We start from the raw sequence: 20,643 nt of genomic DNA on the forward strand, positions 1-20,643 counted from the left end.
TGAATTTAATTTTGGAAATATATTTTATTGAAACCAGTATACCCAAATTAGTATCATTTTAACATGTAATCAATGTAGACATTAAATAAAAATTATTAATGAAGTAGTTCAAACTCTTTTATTTATTGAAGTTTTCAAAATCTAGCATATGTTTTACTCTTACAAGCACAATTCATATGCTGAATTTTCAAAGAAAATACTTAATCTTTAGATTTAATAAAATTCAGCTGGAAAAAGATTCACATACCCAAATTGTTTTCAAGCATATATCAGTCTTCCAATCACTGAGTTGTGTATCAATTTTAAAAACTTAAGTTAATTAAGATGAGATGATATTAAGAATTCAAGTGCTAAGTAGCCAGTGGCTACTGTATGGGGCAGCACAGGCCTGGACCTTCAAACTTGCATTCCTTAACTTCCTTGCTCCGGATACCAATCTGTCTTCTACAGTCACTGTGCTATTTTAACTATGCAACTTACAAAGGAAAGATCAGTAGCACTTATCCTGCCTTTATTCAAATATTGATAATTTATTCATAGTGTACTTTTGGCATTAATTTTGATTTTTTAAAATAGTGCATTACCATATTAAGTTATCTTGATTACAAGGGTTTGGCACTCAAATTTTGTGTCTGAGTGAATGCCTCATTTGCCGCTCTCTAGTCGTGGCCTTGCATAATGTGATTCCTGCTTATGTCCTTTCAAAGTCTCCCCATGGGGACTTTCTGGATCAAGTCCATGATGGACAAAATATCTCCTGTGGGGGCCTTCCTTCCTGCTCCCTTACAGACACTTTTCACTAATGGTGGGTGAAAACTGATCTGGAGCATGTCACCTTCCTACCATCATTCACCCTGTTTACTTTTCTCAGAGACTCACTTTTCTGTTTTCTTTATCTAATTCCTACTCAGTCTTCAAACCTCCTCCCTGGGAGCAGGTTGGGGACTATGCTGCAGTAAATTCCCCCACAGTCTCCACCTTCTAGGCTGCACTGGGTAGTCTACACATGCCTGCCCTCACAGATCCCTCTTCCTGGAGGGACTCCTGGGAAGGAACTGGCAGGAGTTGAGATGGGAAGAGAGAGTGGCTGCCTCGATCCCAGCTCTCTCCCTGGGTTCTGACAGAGACCACACCCAGCCCCATCTCCTGCTGGCCTGGGTGCTTGCCTCTCCCTGGGCTCAGATCAACCTCCCCTGCCCCACAGACCCTCATGGCCTCCCCCCTGTAAGTGGTCCCTCCTGACTGTCACCCACCCTAGTCTAACCATCTTCACAAAACTCCAGATTCTGCTGGGATTTTGCTAAGACCTTAGACACATGCCTGTTTCCCCCCACCCCTCAACTCCTATAATTGTTAGTTCTTCTGATTTTCCCTGTCCTCCTCCTTTTTTTCCCCCTCCTCCTCCTTTTCCTCTCCATCTCCTTCTTTCCTCCTTTCTTTCTTCTTCTCCTTTCTCCTTCTCGTTCTCCTTCTCCTTCTTCTTTCTTCCTCCTTCTGCCTTCCCCCTTTTTCCTTCTTCCCTCTCCTTTTTTCTTCCTTCTTACATCCTGGGTTATATAATCACCACTCCAGACTTATCTCTTTCTGCTTCACTTGAGTATAACCTCCCTGAGCATGAAACGGGACTTCCTGATCCTGATGTCGCTCATGAAACCCAGCACTGAGCCATTTGGCAGGGGCTCTGGCCTTCGTAAAGAAAGGGCAAACATTGAGTTGTTTAATTCATAGATGTTTGTATTTTTAAATAGATCGTCCATGAGGCCAATACTCAAATTATTCTCAAAGGGGTTTTAATATGAGACAATGCTTTCTGAATATTACTTCTTTTTTATTTTGTCTGGAAATAGCCTCTTCTTGATATATATTTTCTGAAAATAGAAATCCATGTCAAGATACTACATTACTCAACTGATCTATCATTTCATTCCACAAAATCCTTGTAACTTCAATTGGAGATGGGCATGCCATTTGAACTCCTGTCCACATGGATTAGAACCTGTTTATACATGGATATGGCTGCTGTTGCTTCTTAGAGTCATACAGTGTTTCATTTAAAAACAGATTGTTCCAGGTAACATAAAATGGAAAAAATGAATGGTGAAAAGGAAAGTGTTTTTAGAGTTCCAACTCATCCCTTTTAATTTTTCTTTATTAGAAATTTGTTTTTACATAAGCCACATTGGAGTTAGACTTGTAAAATCCTAGTGCCACCACTTTCTGTGTGGCCTTGAGCATATTAATCATATTGAACTTCAGCTTCAGTATCTGTAAAATGAGGATAGTCCCTTCTTTGTATATGTACAAATGTATGTATATGATGCATATGCCATATACCATATACACAATATACAGTTATTCTCAAATTTTACTGTGTCTAAGATAAGGAGCTACTTAAAGCCACAGAATCTTAGGCAAGTCTCCCAGAGTTTCTGATTCAGAGGCCTGAAAGATCCTCTGAAATCTGTATTTGTAATAAGCTTCTCAGGTAAATCTAATGCAGATGGTTCATGGTCTGCACTTTAAGAAATGCTGCCATAGATCCTAAGTTCTTTGGATGATAAACATATTTCTAGGAGTTTTGTACTTCCCATGACCTGCTCATGACATGCCTAACCCTTGTGACATCAAAGGTCATGCTCATCCTTTCCATGCTGCTTTGTGATCTAGCTACCTTGACATTCATGCCTCTCTGGGCTGTACAAGCATGGTTGGCAGCTGAACACTAGGACTCCAGGTCTGTGTAGACTCCAGTCAGATTCAAAGCCCTAGAGAGAGAATCCATTGGCCATCTTATGTCATGAGCTGACCTCCATGAAGAGAAGGAAGGTCTGGATTGCAGGTGGGAATTTCTTCTCTTTTCACTCATATAAATTTGCTTATTCTTCACATTCTCCATTATGAAAATAAAACCTTGGGCAGTAGAGCACCAATTCAGGGAATTGGAAGGAAGGGTAGAGCCCGTGTCTCACAGGTAATGGAAACCTTAGAAACTACATTCTCAACACCTTATGTTTGGCATATTGTTACTCTCCAAATCTCCAACCCCTTTTCTTCCTTAGTTGGCCAACTTTTCTGCCCACTTCCCTCACCACATCGTATTTCTAAGGATTATTTCTTTATATATAATGTTTTTTTTTCCATTTCCCTCCCTATACCCTAAACTAGATTCTATGAGTTTAGAAAGGGGTAAAGAAGAAATGTCAGGGTGGTGTCTCCAGTATTTAGATTATAAAGAGGAGGAAGATTTGACTTCTTGCAATTGGCAGTTGAAATTGGATACAGTTATGCCTGATTTTCTCAAACTCTTGAGTTTTCTGAGAAAGGATTTACAGTATGGCTAAAATTTCTATGAATCATTTAAAAAATTCATTTTTTTAATGTGTGACTGAGCTGGAATATGGAGTACCCATGGCCTAGAGGGTCTCAATTGCCCAGGTACTTTCATCTAACTGCTCTTCTCATACCCAAACACACATATAGAAGGAGAGAGAAAATCTTGATTATTTCTCTTCTCCCTACCAAGTGACCAGTAGGTAAGTCAATTTTGGAAAGAATGTTTTGATAGTTGTCTCTGAGGTATTGGCAACCAGGAAAGATAGTCAATTGTTAATAGACTCTCAACAAGACTTTTCTTTTTCCTCCCCCCCCCCCCGCAAGATTACACAGAATGGAATATTGAAAGAACTGACTTTGGTTTCCAGTTCAACATGCAAAACTTTAGAAGTTGTCACTCTCATCCTTACAACAAGAAAAAAGTTGAATAACACCAATTCATGATAAAAACTATCAGAAAACTAGGAATAGACCATGTTATGCTATATGTTAGCTAATTAAAATTTAAATAAAAATTGAAAAAAGAGAAAACTAGGAATGGAGGGCAACTTCTTCAGTTTGATAAAGAACATCTACAAAAAACTTACTGCTTACATTATATATAATGGTGAGAGACTGGATACTTTTCTGTTAAGATTGGGAGAAAGACAAGGATATTCCTTCTCATCACTCTTATTAAACAACATACTGAAAGTCGTAGCTGACGAAATAAGACAGAAAAGGAAATATAAGGTATAGAGATTGGGAAGGAAGAAATAAAAATATCCTTTTCCTCAAGTGACAGGATTGTCTGTGTAGAAAATCCCAAAGATTTGACAAAAATACTCCTGGAACTGATAAACAATTGTAGTAAAATAATGTGAGGTTAATATACAAAAATAAATCACTTTCTTATATACTAGCAATGAACAACTGGAATTTGAAATGAGAAACACAACGCCATTTACATTAGCACCAGGGAAAAGCACAAATCTAACAAAATATGTATACTATGAATTGAGTTATATCTTCCCAAAATTCATGTTGAAGCCCTACCCCCTCAATGTGACTGTATTTGGAGATAGGTCTTCAGGAGCTAATTAAGGTTAAAAAAGATCGTAAAGATGGGGCTCTAATGCACAAAGGATAGGACTGTGGCCTTAAAGAAGAGGAAGAGAGAAATATCTGTGTCTCACCACTCTGTAAGGACACAGCAAGAAGGTAGCTGTCTACAAGGCATGAAGAGGATTCTCACCAGAAACCAAATCAGCCAGAACCTTGACCTTGGACTTCTAGCCTTCAGAACTTTAAGAAATAAATTTTGTGTTGTCTAAGCCACTCAGAGTGTCATATTTTGTTATTGCAACCTGAGCAGACTAGGACAATGTACAAGATAAATATGAGGAAAACTACAGAACTTTGATGATGGAAGTCAAAGATGATTTAGATAAGTTGGAGAGATGTTCTATTTTCATTAATATTGTTTAGATGCCAGGTCTTCCCAATTTGATCTATAGATTTAACACAATTCCAATCAACATCTTAACAACTTATTTTGTAGATCTCACCAAATTGATTCTAAAGTCTTTACAGAAAGGTAATATGCCCAGAATAGCCAACACATTACTGAAGAAGAACAAAGTCAGAAGACTGATTTTACCTGACCTCAAAACTTAACTTTATAGTTAAGTGATCACATTGTGGTGTTGGTGAAAGAATAGATGTATTTGTCAGGGTTCTCCAAAGAAACAGAACAAAGAAATAAACCTACAGAAAATATACTCAACTGATCTTTGACAACAGAGGAAAGGCAGGTCAATGGAGAAAGGATCATCTTTTCTTTAAAAAAATTTTTTTAATGTTTTATTTATTTTTGAGACAGAGACAGAGCATGAGCAGGGGACGGTCAGAGAGAGAGGGAGACACAGAGTCCGAAGCAGGCTCCAGGCTCTGAGCTGTCAGCACAGAGCCTAATGTGGGGCTTAACTCACGAACTGTGAGATCATGACCTGAGCTGAAGTCGGACGCTTAACCGACTGAGCCACCCAGGCACCCCAGGATCATCTTTGCAACTTTTCAAAGGATAGTGCTGGAACAACTGGATATCCATATGCAAAAAAATGAATCAATATATATATATATTCATATAAAATGAATATATATATATAAAACTATATATAACTATATATAGTTAATTTATCATATATATAGATGGTTATAAGTATATATATACAGTTATGTATATATAATACATATATTATATATATATGGTTTTGTTTATACAGATATAGATATTATGGAGGATGAGAAATCCCATGATCTACCATTTTCAAAGAGGTGGCTCAGGGAAGCCAGGGTGCAGTTGCAGTCCAAACCCAAGAACCTGAGAACCAGGGGAGCCAAGGTGTAAATCCTAATCTGAGTCTGAAGGCCCAAGAACTAAGAGTGTTGATGTTCAAGGGTAGGAGGAAATTGATGTTCCAATTCATAGAAAGCAAATACACTCTTCCTCTGCATTTTTTGCTCTGTTCAGGGCCTCAGTGAATGGATGATGCCCACCAGCATTGGTGAGAGTGGATTTTCTTTACTTAGTCTAGGATTCAATGCTAATCTCTTACACATCCAGAAATAATGTTATACCAGCTATCTTGGCATCACTTAAATTGACACATAAAATTAATCATCACAGTAGACAAATAGATCAATGTATTCAATGTATTCAATCACAGAGAAAAGGGGCCAGAAATAAACCCACACAATATATACTCAACTGATCTTTGACAACAGAGGAAGGACAAGTCAATGTAGAAAGGATTATCTTTTCAACTTTTCAAAGGACATCCATATGCAAAAAAAAAAAAAAAAAAAATCAAGATATTGAGTCTACACCTTTAAAAATCAACTCTAAAAGTATAGGTCCAAAGGTAAAATGATACAACTTATAGGAGATAATATAGGAGATGATCTAGATGACTTGGGGTTAGCAATAAGTTTATAGATATATACCAAAAGCATGACCCATGAAGGAAAAAAATTGATAAGCTGATCTTCATTAAAATTAAAAACTTCTGCTCTGCAAATGACACTGTTAAAGAATAAAAAGACAAGCCACAGGCTGGTAGGAAATATTTGCAAAACTTGTATCTGATAAAGGACTTGTATCCGAAGTATCTGAAATATACAAAGAACTTTGCATAAAAAATATACAAAGAACTCTCAAATTTCAACAGTAAAACAAACATCCCAACTACACAATGGGCAAAATGTCTGAACAGACATTTTACCAAAGAAGATATATAGATATCAAAGTATATCAAAAAGATGCTCAACATCATATTTTATGACATATGCAATTAGGGAATTACAAATTAAGACAACAATAAGATGCTACTACATACCTATTAGAGTGACTAAAATCCAAAATACTAACAACAAATGCTGATGAGGATGCGAAGCAACAGGAGCTCTCATTTATTTCTGGTGGGAATGCAAAATAGTGCAGCCACTTTAGAAGACAGTTTGATGGTTTCTTACAAAATTAAGCATACTCTTACAATAGAATCCATCGATAACACTCCTAGGTGTTTGCCCAAATGAATGGAAAACTTATTTCCACACAAAAACCTGCACAAACCACACAAAAACAAATGTTTTTTTTATTTTTAAGTTTTTATTTAAATTCTAGTTAACATACCATGTAATATTAGTTTCAGGTGTACAATATAGTGATTCAACACTTCCATACAACACCAGATGCTCATCACAACAACGCACATAAATGTTTATAACAGCTTTATTCAGAGTTGACAAAATCTGGAAGCAACCAAGATGTCCTGCAATAGGTGAATGGATAAACAATTGTGGCATATCTATACAATGAAATATTATTTAGTGATAAAAAAGAAATGAGCTATTAAGCCATGAAGAGACATGGAGGAAACAAATGCATATTCCTAAGTGAAAGGAGCCAATCTGAAAAGGCTCTGTACTGTATGATTACAGCTCTATGACATTCTGGAAAAAGCAAAAGTATAGAGATAATAAAAATATCAGTAGTTACTAGAGGTGTAGGAGTGGGGAATGAGGAATACATGGAACACAGGACATTTATAAGGCAGTAAAACTATTCTGTATGGTACTGTAATGGAGGGTAAATGGCACCTTACATTTGTCAAAACTCACAGAATGTACAACATCAAGAGTTAGGCAGTGGTGGGAGCCCAATAAGTTCTCTGTTCCTCTAGAGGGCCCCTTTTAAGGCATTGACAACAAATAAGTAAATGAATTTCTGCTAGTTTTAGAGGGTGCACATCCATAGTTCTGTGCTTCAAAGACACGCTTGGATGAGCAAGTCATTGACACATGAGCTATCTGCCACCTGGGATTTGGATCACATAGGCCTTGGGACTTCAACTGCAATAGCAGGAACCTATGTAGGTTCAGTTCCATAATACTTAATAATGACATTTTTTTTTTGTCACGAACGATTAAGCGGCAGGTGCTATTAGACCAGTGTCTAGAATTTGTTAATGTGTGTTGGACATTCAATCAAAAAATGTCTGATGAATAATATGTAGAAACAATATCTATTTGTACTTGGCACATCAAACTTGGTTCTGTCCCAACCTGAGCTCTTCTAAAAGAAATAAACTTTTTCCAATTCCTCCAATAAAAAGAACCCAAAGAAGCTCTATCTGGTACCATGTTCCTGCATTTGCCAAATTGCCACTCCCTTTATCAATTTGGCATCCCATCCATTTTCTGGCCAGGAGGACCTAAGGTCAATTGTTGGACTTTTCCTGGATTCCTGGTGTTTGAATGCTTGTGCTAAATATTCAATTACTTGACATACTTTAGACAATTTCTTGTAACAAAAAACAGCTTATCAGAGAGCATCTATGACAAACATTACACCACACAAGGACCCAGTCAAGAAAGTAGATGGGAGTCGAAGTCAGTCTGCTTCTCAGGCTGTCCATCAGTGTTGGTAGGGGTGAGGGGCTATCTTCCTGGAAGGAGGGATGGCTTTTTCTGATTTCCACAAAGCCATTGTTCAATAACCAAGCTATGTGTCAGTGTGGCTGTCTGCCCAGAGGAGACCCCTTTTCCTAATTTGTATCACACCATCATATAAACTAGCTATGATTTGGTGACATATTTAAGGATGGGAAATTTGATATGGTACCCTGTTCAATATATTACAAAATTCTGACTCAGTATGTAACTTTATTAGATTGCACTATCTTTTCAGCTTTTGTTTGAAAATATCAGGCTATGAAGGTGCTAGCTCAGGGAAGTAAGTCTTCCCCCAAGTTCTTCAATGGGATGAAAGAGAAAGAAAACCATTATTAGAAGCTGCAATGGTTAATCTCTGAACTGAAAATGACTGACATAGATGTAGTTCGAGTAGAATTGGACCCAGGAGTGTTGTTGAGCCATATACTCAGAAATTTATCCCTCTGAAGCAGTCTTGTATTTCAGAGACTTCAGAAGATTCCAGAAGTTGGAGCAGTTTCCTGGGATTTTTAATGGCTCCCACCACAGATATCTGCAGAGGATGCTTTTTCCTAGCTTTATAGGTAAGTGCAAACTTTGAAGCACTGAACAAAAGTAACAGCCTATGGGTGCTGTGGATGCTAAGATAGTAGGAATCAGCTCTTCCCAGGGGCTTTTTTGCATGGCAGCTTTTTTGTGAATGATTGTCTTTGCTCATTCACAACATAGTCATGCACTGCCACAATGGTAAAAATCATGCACATCTTGAAGAACACAGGAACATTAGCAACTTGGGAAGAGAGCTATGCCATTTACAATGAATTCCACTGCAAGCCAAAGGAACCTTGGCTCAGGCTAGCTTAAGAACAAAAAATTAATGATCTCCTATACAAGTTGTCCAGTAGTGGAATGGGTTTAGAGTTGGTTGACTCAGAGGCTAATCAAATTCCCATGTTGTTTCTTTCTCTCTCTTCTACCATACACAACGAAGACCTCACCTTCATGCTTACTAGAAGTTGCTTCAGCAGTCCCAGAGTTTCATGCACACTTGATGCTGCCTCCCAAAGAAAGAAGAACCCTGTTTTCTTTTGTTGCTGTTGTTGTTTTGTAGCTCTCTTAGAAGCCGTTCAGCAGATTCTTCTCCTATTTTATTGACTAGAATTAGCAAAACCATGAGGCCCACTCCTGGGACTGGGTATGGTAGGGAGACAGCTTCCTCTGAGGAATGTGGTAGGCAGTGGGTGGGGGGAATGGATCCCTGAACACAGTCCAGAATCTATAGGGAAGGATAAAGGATGAAAACCCCCAAACTCCTAAGCAAGAAAATTTAAGTGCTGCTGTGGAAGATTCCTATACCAAAGCTAATGCATCAGTGGATTTGATTTCCATCTCATTCTCTAGCCTTTAAGAACCACACTGGACAAGACTGGACAAGATAGTGCCTGTGAGAGCTTAAGATCTCCTAGTGTCACACATTCAGAGTTTTAAAAATAGTTCTTGAGCTTTACTTTCAGTAGAATCTGCACTTAACATTCTTACATCTGCAGATAGACTTCAAGTATCTAGATTTCAGGGTTAGGACAGAGACTATGAAATCCATACCTGATTCAATTTGTGAAATTTAACTCTTAGAACAATTATTGGGTCCTGAAAGTTGCACTTCCACTAATCCCTAAAGTTCTGAATGTACCAGTCTTAGGTGAAATAGTGATGAATAATAATTTTATTAGGGAAAATTAGACTCCCAACTTTCCAGGAATGCAACATGCTTTTTGTTCAGCTACTTTGTTATCTCCTTTGTTTAAGATAGAATAGAAGGTTCTCAGAAAATGAATGCTAGAACTCTTCTTCCTAACTTCCAGGTTTTGTCTGAATATTTGGGAGATTTAGACTTTCATGGGGCTGCCTAAGTAGTGCCAATCTGTGATCAGGAGAGGGCAGCAAAGAGTCATCTGAGTCAGGCCTCTGAGGGCCAGTCTGCCAGTCTGCCCAGGAATCAATTAAGGAACCAAGGGAAAATCCCAGCCTCAGTTGATACCAGCAGAAATCAGGGAAGATTTAGAGCTAAAGCAGAGTCCAAAGCAATGTGTATTGCAACAGGGTTGAGGTTAAATGGTGCTAGAATCCAGGAGGAATAATCGCATCAGGAGGGGCTTATATTTCCAAAACAAAAACTGGTGTTAGCAAAGTGAAAACTGGCAAATTTGAGTCAGATAGAAGTCAGGCCAGAGGGATTGGGTTGGATCAGAGAGTTATAAAAGGTTAATTACATTGATGGTTTGAGGTGAGATGCAACATTTTTATTTTAAAAATACTGGGGTGCCTGGATGACTCAGTGGGTTAAGTGTCTGACTCTTAAATTTGGCTCAGGTCATGATCCCAGGGTTGTGGGACCCAGCTCCACGTTGGGCTCCATGCATTGAGCATGGAGCCTGCTTAAGATTCTCTCTCTCCTCCCCTCTGCCCCATTCCCCTGCTCACACACTCACTCTCTCTCTAAAATAAAAAAATAAATAAAAATAACATTTGTAGTTTATAATTACAAATATAAAATACCTTCACTATAGAAAATCTGGAAACTAGAGAAAAAGACACAGAAGAAAATAAAACTCATTTGCAATTGTTAACTCATCAGAGATAACAGTGTTGGTATATATTCAATCAGTTAATCATGTATTTGCCCAAATAAAATTGAGATCATGCATGTAACCATATACTATCAACATTTCTCTTTGCTATTAAATATTTTTCCACATCATTTTAAAAACTGTCTTCATAACATTCCACCATATGGATGTGTCATGAAGCGTTTAGTATGTGCTGTCTAGTCCTCTGGAGGTCATCCTGGAACTGCTTTGCACTGATTGATGTCAAACCTCATCAGATGCTCCAGATCAGGCATGATAAAATCAATACATTCAAAGCTTGGGAAATTAAGAAAAAAACAAATCATTCCTGAGCCCAGTACCCTAGTCCATTTTTATTTTTGTATATTTCCTCCTAGTCTTTGTCCAAATGCATAAATATTTTAACATGATTACAATCATTATGTACCTTTGAATCTTATTATATCATAAACATTTTAAAGCTGATTAATGATTTTCTAAATTTTTAATGACGGGGTAATATTTCTGTCAGTAGACACACAATGATTCAAGTAGTCATTATCCTATTGCTTCTTTTTGGTATTATGAATAATTCTTCAATGAACATCTTTATGATATTGCCCTTATCTTTTATTATTTGGAACATACCTTAAGCAAAGTCTTTCAAGGGGGTGATAGAGTCTGCTTAAACTCTAGTAGTAATGTAAAATTTCTTGACTTAGACATTGAGAGTGGATCAAAAAAGGTTTTTGACAGTGGATTTGGATTGATTTTGTTACTCAATTATTTTTTAAATTGATTTCATTTTTATTCCTAGAAAACATGTCAATTGGATAGAGGCACAATTTAGAAAAGAAAAAAGCTGATTTTAAGTGAGATGAGATAGTGATTGATTTTTACAGAGGTATTTTTGAGTAGATGCTCTTTTCCTTCCATATGCAGCCATAGAGACTTGAGAGGACTAAGACACACCATAAAAAATAACTAACAATATACTTGGCAAAGTCTTTTCACATTAGGTTTTCCTTATGTGTAAATTTTTATTTTTATTTATTTTTACTTTTTAATGTTTATTTATTTTTGAGAGAGAGAGGAAGGGAGAGAGAGAGAGTGGGGGAGGGCCAGAGAGAGAGACAGAGACACAGAATCCCAAGCAGGCTTCAGTATCTGAGCTGTCAGTACAGAGCCCCACGTGGGGCCCAAACCCATGAGCCGTGAGATCATGACCTGAACCAAAGTCGGACGCTTAACTGACTGAGCCACCCAGGCGCCCCTCCCTTATGTGTAAATTTTTAAATTTATGTGTAAGTTTTTAAAGGCCAAGACCAGTTTTATGTGTGTACTATATTATGTGTGATAAATAAGGAAATTCAAGAAGTAAATGGAAAACTATGAAAACTCTTCCTTAGTTTTATATATCTCTCCTTGGACTAATTTATGTTCAGTACAGTATTTAGTAAATGATGTTTGATAGGATGGGTCCAAAAGCTAAGATCCTAACAAACTTTTTTCTGTAAGAATTCCCACAAAAATGGAAAGCACAAGCCACAGAATGGATCCAGAATGCTTTTGGCTCATTGTCATTGCTCACATTATCTATTGCAATAGCAATTGTAAGAGAGTTCATGGCTAAAACTTATCAAATTAATAAACATAGTTTCTAAAAACTTGTAAAATATATAACAACAAAAACCAACAAGTAAAATATATATTTTTAAATTTTAATTTATTTTGAGAGAGAGCATATGTGAATGGAGGAGTGGCAGAGGGAGAGGGAGAGAAAGAATCCCATGCAGACTCCATGCCCAGTATGGAGCCCTATGTGAGATAATGACCTTAGCTGAAATCAAGAGTTTGATACCTAATTGGTTGAGCCACCCAGGTGCCCCACTGAGAAGTAAAATCTTAATAACAATGACCACCTTGCTGTAAAAACTGAGGAAAGATATTCTTAGCATCACATCCTGATTTTTCTCTCTCTTATCACTTACCTCCTCTTCACATCTTTCCATGCTCAGAGGAGGAAAGTTGATGTTAAATTTGTCCTATATTTTTAGATTTATATTATTTATTCATGAAACGATTGATTTCTTAGAAATTAAACATATTTTCAAACATAATTCTTTCAACTGTTCTCCAGGTTACAGCCAAAGTAATACTGCCACATGCACTGAAACTTCAATGTGTGGCTTTCAAAGGTCAAAACCTTTCCCTCCTTTTCAGATGTGACCAAAAGTGTGAATGAAACACTTCATGGCCATTGCCTAGAGTATATCCTCTTTCTGAGTACTGCATGGCCCCTCCAGTCCTAGTGGGAAGGTGTGGGGCCCTACTGCCAAGCTTGTATCAAGGGAAGACCTACCTGGCCAAGGCTGATTGGCCCATAGCTAGACCAATGATCTATGTGCTGGGCCAATCTTATAAGGTTTTGAATTTGAGTACAGAGACTAGTTATGACATTCTACATCACTGTTCAGCAAATATTTACTCCATTTCTCTTTCCCCTACATTCTGATACTGAGCGTGACCATGCAATTTGCTTTGGCAAATGGAATATTAGCAGATGGGTTACAATCATAGGCATTAATTATGTTTGCATGTCTTGACTTGTTAATGTTTGCATGTTTTGACTTGTTTCTTACACTCTCTGGTGGTAGGAGGCCATGCCCAGGTCACCACTGTGCCTTCATCTTGACCTCAGGATGAGGTAGGGAGATACTCATGGTAGCCAGTGGAGCAAGGACTGAGCAGAACTGAAAAACCCTCTAGTCTGAAGTCTTGGAGCCTGATGTCTGGTGTAGCCTGGTGGGGTTGCAATTGAAGTGAGCATGAAAATAGGTTATTTTTATTTTAAGCCTCTATTTTAGTGTGCTTTATTATGTAGCATTATTGAGACAATAACTGACTCATAAACTAGGAATTATTTTATTGTGTTTCTTGGAGATGACATGTCATTCAGCCTGGGCTTGAAGTGGCCATTTTGGGACACTGTAAGCTAGTGAACAAGTAGAGAGAACTGCAGCTATCTCTTGTTCCTTTCTCCATTGGAATGTATTCCTTGTTTCTTGGGGACTGATTTTTAAGTGGTAGAGAAATAGAACTGACTCTTAGTCAAATGTATGATGTGCATTTTTCCCCAATGTCTTTTAGACATTATTTTTCCATTAGACTGAAATTTTGTAATGCAGAAGACCAGTATCTTGAGTACACTTTGTTGGTAAATGTAAGGAAGGACTATATAGTGATTTAATGGAAAGTGGTACTGGATTTAAATGTTCATAATAAATTCAAATTGGTTTCCTTTCAAAGTAGTCACAATGTAAAATGAGAACAAAGTGGAAGCTATTCAACTTGAAAGCTGTTGAAGTTGTTAAATGCTCAGAGAATATTGTAAAAAATGCACTTTCCTGCTTGCAGATGTACAAAAGGACTTCCTGGAGATTCATGAAAACATAACAGTCTACATTGATCAGTGGGCTTATTGGTTAGTTGAAAACATAGTCAATGAGCTAGATGGAATCCCAGTCTTCTTGATGTGAGAAAAAGATTTTTTCCATAAATGAGTTTGTATCACTGTATTTATGAAACTATCAATGTACTTATACCTTTTATAAAATGTCAAAACAGAAAAATCCTTGAGTTGCTATGTAAGAATTCAGATGTTCTGTGCTACTGTAGGATAGTCAAGACAAAAGAGAGTGTGCAATAGAATTTTAAGGATGGTAGGATCCTTTTAGTTGCAAATGTAAGAAAGCCAAATCAAATTTATCTAAATAATGAATATAATGTATTAACTCATGTAACTGAAAGTCCTGAAAATGTTGGTCTTGAAGAAGGGCTGGACCTGGTCAGTCAACATCAATCAGATCCTGTTTTGGCTCCTACCGTTACCCTCAGTCCTAAGGCTGGCTGTCCTTGGGTTGGCTGTCCTATTAGTTAACTATTAATAGGACTACATAGGGCTTTAAATCATACTTAGCAGGGGAGATAGAGTGCACTTTTTGTGGTAGCTGCCACCAATAGAAAATAAAATTCCTTCTCAGAAGTCCCTGAGAAATGTCTGCTTTCCTCTTGTTTTCCTGAATTGGGTCACATGGTTAGTCTCCAAAGAATCCTGTGGCTAATGGTTAATCAAGGCCACACTGAGTTCACCTGAATGGGAAGAAGAAAGGGAAATGTCAGGCTAATGCTGATTATGGGGCCACGGAGGAGACTCCTGCAACCAGGAAGTCTATAGTCTGCTAGGGAAGATGTCAGACAGATAATTATAATACAGGGAGATCAGAAGGGGGCAGCCACTTGCATTGTAGGGATATCTTTGCAAAGACTCTCAGCAGGAGGTACTGGTCTGGATCTAAAAGAATGAATAAGAATTTAGTGGACAAAGGAGGAGAGAAAGAAAGAATTTTGGGTAGAGGGAGCATCATGTTATAAAACAAAACAAAACAAAACAAAACAGTTTTATTGGGAAGCCTGAAGTATAGAAGAAACTTCTTGAATAAAAATTGGCAAGGTAGCCACAAGAACAGTAAGAAAAGATTTAAAAAGTGGCAAAGCCTTCCTCTCAGATCTTGTGGCTAACTTCCTAATGATTATCTGAATGTTGACCTAAGAAATCTCTATATGCCCCTCCAGTGAGCAATACAGTATCTTACACACACATTGAGTGAGTTGTTTGTTCATTAGGATTTATATGCTTCTAAAAGGGGAGAACTTTCTCCATTCAGTTTTTTCTCTAAGATCCTTAGCTTTATACCAAATACAAAGATGGTTATTAAATCTGGTTTAAGATTGAGACGTACATAGGATTTTAAAACTTACCCTCCTCAAGGACTTAAAGAATCTTGACTTACATAGCTTGATGTGACATGGCATTACCGAGACCATGTCTTTCTGGTGGTCAGAACAAAACAAACTTGAAAACAGTAAAAACAAACAAATAAAATTTAAAAGCCCCAAACTCCATGTCCTTCCTTTCTTACCTGAGAAGGAACGTGGTAGTGTTGGTGTGATAAGCATTGTACTGTCCAGTGTCTCTTTGTTCAGGGCCATCTTTGGTTTTCAGTCTTGGTGTGCAGGTGGGTCTACAAGATGACTTTATAGTTTTGCTGCTACTGCAAAGAGTTTGGTCCAAGCAGAATCAGCCCAATCACAGGATACTGGGTGGATATAGAGACACAGCCCAGGGACCTATCTGTCTTATTGTGAGGCATTGCCACTGACTTGCAACCTTCTTCACTCTTGAGCTCCTCTGGTTCCATCTTATGACTGTATTGATGTGCTTAGGACTTTGCAAGGCTTCCTGTTGCTCTTAGAATGAGGTCCTAAGCTTTCACCACAACCTACAAAATAATGCATGGTCTGGTTCTGCTTCCTCCCCAGCACCTCAGGCTCCAGTCACCTGGAATTCCCCCCAATCCTCAAAGAAATCAACTCCTCCAATCTCAGTGCATTCATGCCCCCTGAAGTGCTTCCTTGCACACTATGCTCCCACCTATGGCTGTCCTTACCTACCTACCTCTGCCCATTTGCCTCTCACCCACTTTGCTCAAGTCCTCCCTCTTCTCTTCTCTGGCTGGCTTCTGGAGTCCTGAATTTCCTACTCTATAGCATGTGACTGAGTCACAAGATTGAAGACACTAGACTCTGTGTTAAGCATAGTTGTGGTTAAAAACTGGATTCAGGTCCTGATTTTATCATCAGTTGAAGAGTCAGTCACACAACTGCTCTGAGCTTCAGTTTCCTCATCTGTAAGATGGTATATTGATTCCCAGGTTTCTGGGAGAATTTGCTGAGAATCTGGACATGCAGTACATGGTAGGCTTTCAATAAATGTTTCAATAAATGTAGGAAATCTGGTGCATATTTAGGACTCCACTGTCTATTGTTCATACATGAACAGGGGAATGTGTGTATATGCAGGCATGAGCTTGGGAGCAAGAAGACCTGGCCTCAACAGCTGGTACCACCACTTATTAGCCATGTGATGTCGGAAAATTCATTTAGCTTTTCTGAACCCCAAATTCCCCAACTATGGAAATGGCAATAACATTAATAACTCCCAGGGTTGCTATGAGGATCAAGTGAGTTAATACAGGAAAATGTTTTATAAACCTCGAAGTCAAAAATACTGTAATCTACATTTCTGTAATTATTCTTTGTTCTATCAGTGTTTAATCAGGTAAGTTTTGTCTCTGTAACAGGACTCTAAGTCCCATTGGCTGTACCCATGATGGCATTTAACATGGACCTCAGCACAGCGATCATATACAATAAGAGTTTGCTGAAAATCTAACCCACAATGAGATATCATCTCATGCTTGTTAGGATGACTATTGCCAAAAAGACAAGAGGTAGTAAGTGTCAGCAAGGATGTGGAGAAAAGGGACCCCTTGTGCACTGTTGGTGGGAATGTAAATTGGTGCAGTCCCTCTGGAAAACAGTGGGAAAAACTGTCTCCTAGTTTATTTAACAAAGCCAAGGTAACTTAAATAGCAAAATCTGATAAAGACAGGAAAAAGAAAAAAAAAAACCTGCAAAGCAAATCCAACAGCATTTTAAAAGATTAAGCCTGGAGAGGGGCCAACATGGAGAAGTAGGGGGATCCATACTTCCAGTGTCTCTCAAACAAAGAAGGGCTGAAGCCAAAGGACTTTGAATCTCAAGAGTCTGGGAGGAAAAGAGACAGAGTCTACCAGGGAGAAACTGGGACAACCTGATGGGCCAGAGGTGGGTGATTGTGAACTGGTGTGGGGGGGGGTATAAAATGGACTGCATAGGCACAGAAGGGAGGGATCCCCTTCTGCGGAGAGACAAAGGGAAGAAAAGAGTGGCTGGGGAAGCGTAGGACTATATCTGGACAAGAGAAAAAAATCTCAGACTGGGGCAGAGAGGGATCCCATCTCTTACTGCAGGGCTTTCTTTGGACTGAGGCCAGCTGCCCTATTCACACACCTGGGGATGAGGGGAGCCACCTCTGGGTTTGGTGGTAGGTCAGTGGTGCAGTCCACAGCAGAAGAAACAAGTCTCCTCCCCTGAAGTGTTGTGGCACAGAACAAAACCAGCTAGGACCACATATCCAACAGCATCAAGAGGCACTTCCCCAGTACTGGGGTGCACAGAGCAGGAGTTTAAGTCCCAGCCAACGCTGGGGCACAGGAGTCTCGTCTGCTCCCGAGGCACAGTGATGATGGCTCCAAAGGAGTGATTTGGGACACTGGGTTGTGGAGAAGAGACTGGGGGGGTTGCCATTTTTCTCCCCATCACCACCAAGGCGGGGCCTCAGAGATCAGTCCGATGGACCCACAATGGAGGCGGGACCAGCCTGCATCAAACCACACCCCTCCATGCCAGTGTATCTACTGGAACAGGATAGACGCTGTGGAACCAGATGGACCCCTCTTCCAGACCAGTGCTGCTGCATTGCCTGGATCAATTCTAGAACAATTCTTCTCATATATAGTCTCCTTTCCATTTCTCCTTCTTATCTCTTTCCTCCTCTAGGCTGGGTACTCTGGTTATTTGTTTGTTTAAACAGACACATTTGAGGTTGGAGAGAAGATGGCGGCGTAGGAGGATGCTGGGCTCACCGCGCGTCCTGCTGATCACTTAGTTTCCACCTACACCTGCCTAAATAACCCAGAAAACCACCAGAGGATTAGCAGAACGGGGTCGCCGGAGCCAAGCGCAGACGAGAGGCCCACGGAAGAGGGTAGGAAGGGCGGCGAGGCGGTGCGCGCTCCACGGACTGGCGGGAGGGAGCCGGGGCGGAGGGGCGGCTCGCCAGCCAAGCAGAGCCCCCAAGTCTGGCTTGCAAAAAGCGGAGGGGCCTGACGGACTGTGTTCCGACAGCAAGCGCGACTTAGCGGCTGGGAGGTCATAAGTTAACAGCTCTGCTCAGAAAGCGGGAAGGCTGGAGGACAAAGGGAAGGAAAGCTGCTGAGCCCCAGGACGACAGAGCTCAGTTTGGTGGGGAACAAAGGCGCTCGCCAGCGCCATCTCCCCCGCCCATCCCCCAGCCAAAATCCCAAAGAGAACCAGTTCCTGCCAGGGAACTTGCTCGCTCCGCGCAAACACCCAACTCTGCGCTTCTGCGGAGCCAAACCTCCGGCAGAGGACCTGACTCCCTCCTGCTGCCACAGGGCCCCTCCTGAAGTGGATCACCTAAGGAGAAGCAAGCTAAGCCTGCCCCTCCTGCCCCTGTGCACCTTGCCTACCCACCCCAGCTAAGACGCCAGATCCCCAGCATCACAAGCCTGGCAGTGTGCAAGTAGCCCAGACGGGCCACCCACCCCACAGTGAATCCCGCCCCTAGGAGAGGGGAAGAGAAGGCACGCACCAGTCAGACTGTGGCCCCAGCAGTGGGCTGGGGACAAACATCAGGTCTGACTGTGGCTCCGCCCACCAACTCCAGTTATACACCACAGCACAGGGGAAGTGCCCTGCAGGTCCTCACCACGCCAGGGACTATCCAAAATGACCAAGCGGAAGAATTCCCCTCAGAAGAATCTCCAGGAAATAACAACAGCTAATGAGCTGATCAAAAAGGATTTAAATAATATAACAGAAAGTGAATTTAGAATAATAGTCATAAAATTAATCGCTGGGCTTGAAAACAGTATAGCTGACAGCAGAGAATCTCTTGCTACAGAGATCAAGGGACTAAGGAACAGTCACGAGGAGCTGAAAAACGCTTTAAACGAAATGCATAACAAAATGGAAACCACCACAGCTCGGATTGAAGAGGCAGAGGAGAGAATAGGTGAACTAGAAGATAAAGTTATGGAAAAAGAGGAAGCTGAGAAAAAGAGAGATAAAAAAAATCCAGGAGTATGAGGGGAAAATTAGAGAACTAAGTGATACACTAAAAAGAAATAATATACGCATAATTGGTATCCCAGAGGAGGAAGAGAGAGGGAAAGGTGCTGAAGGGGTACTTGAAGAAATAATAGCTGAGAACTTCCCTGAAGTGGGGAAGGAAAAAGGCATTGAAATCCAAGAGGCACAGAGAACTCCCTTCAGACGTAACTTGAATCGATCTTCTGCACGACATATCATAGTGAAACTGGCAAAATACAAGGATAAAGAGAAAATTCTGAAAGCAGCAAGGGGTAAACGTGCCCTCACATATAAAGGGAGACCTATAAGACTCGTGACTGATCTCTCTTTTGAAACTTGGCAGGCCAGAAAGAGTTGGCACGAGATTTTCAGTGTGCTAGACAGAAAAAATATGCAGCCGAGAATCCTTTATCCAGCAAGCCTGTCATTTAGAATAGAAGGAGAGATAAAGGTCTTCCCAAACAAACAAAAACTGAAGGAATTTGTCACCACTAAACCAGCCCTACAAGAGATCCTAAGGGGGACCCTGTGAGACAAAGTATCAGAGACATCACGACAAGCATAAAACATACAGACATCACAATGACTCTAAACCCATATCTTTCTATAATAACACTGAATGTAAATGGATTAAATGCGCCAACCAAAAGACATAGGGTATCAGAATGGATAAAAAAACAAGACCCATCTATTTGCTGTCTACAAGAGACTCATTTTAGACCTGAGGACACCTTTAGATTGAGAGTGAGGGGATGGAGAACTATTTATCATGCTACTGGAAGCCAAAAGAAAGCTGGAGTAGCCATACTTATATCAGACAAACTAGACTTTACATTAAAGGCTGTAACAAGAGATGAAGAAGGACATTATATAATAGTGACAGGGTCTATCC

The sequence above is a fragment of the Herpailurus yagouaroundi genome, unplaced genomic scaffold (assembly GCF_014898765.1).
Source record: "Herpailurus yagouaroundi ecotype Mexico unplaced genomic scaffold, PumYag 142, whole genome shotgun sequence".
NCBI lineage: Eukaryota > Metazoa > Chordata > Mammalia > Carnivora > Felidae > Herpailurus > Herpailurus yagouaroundi.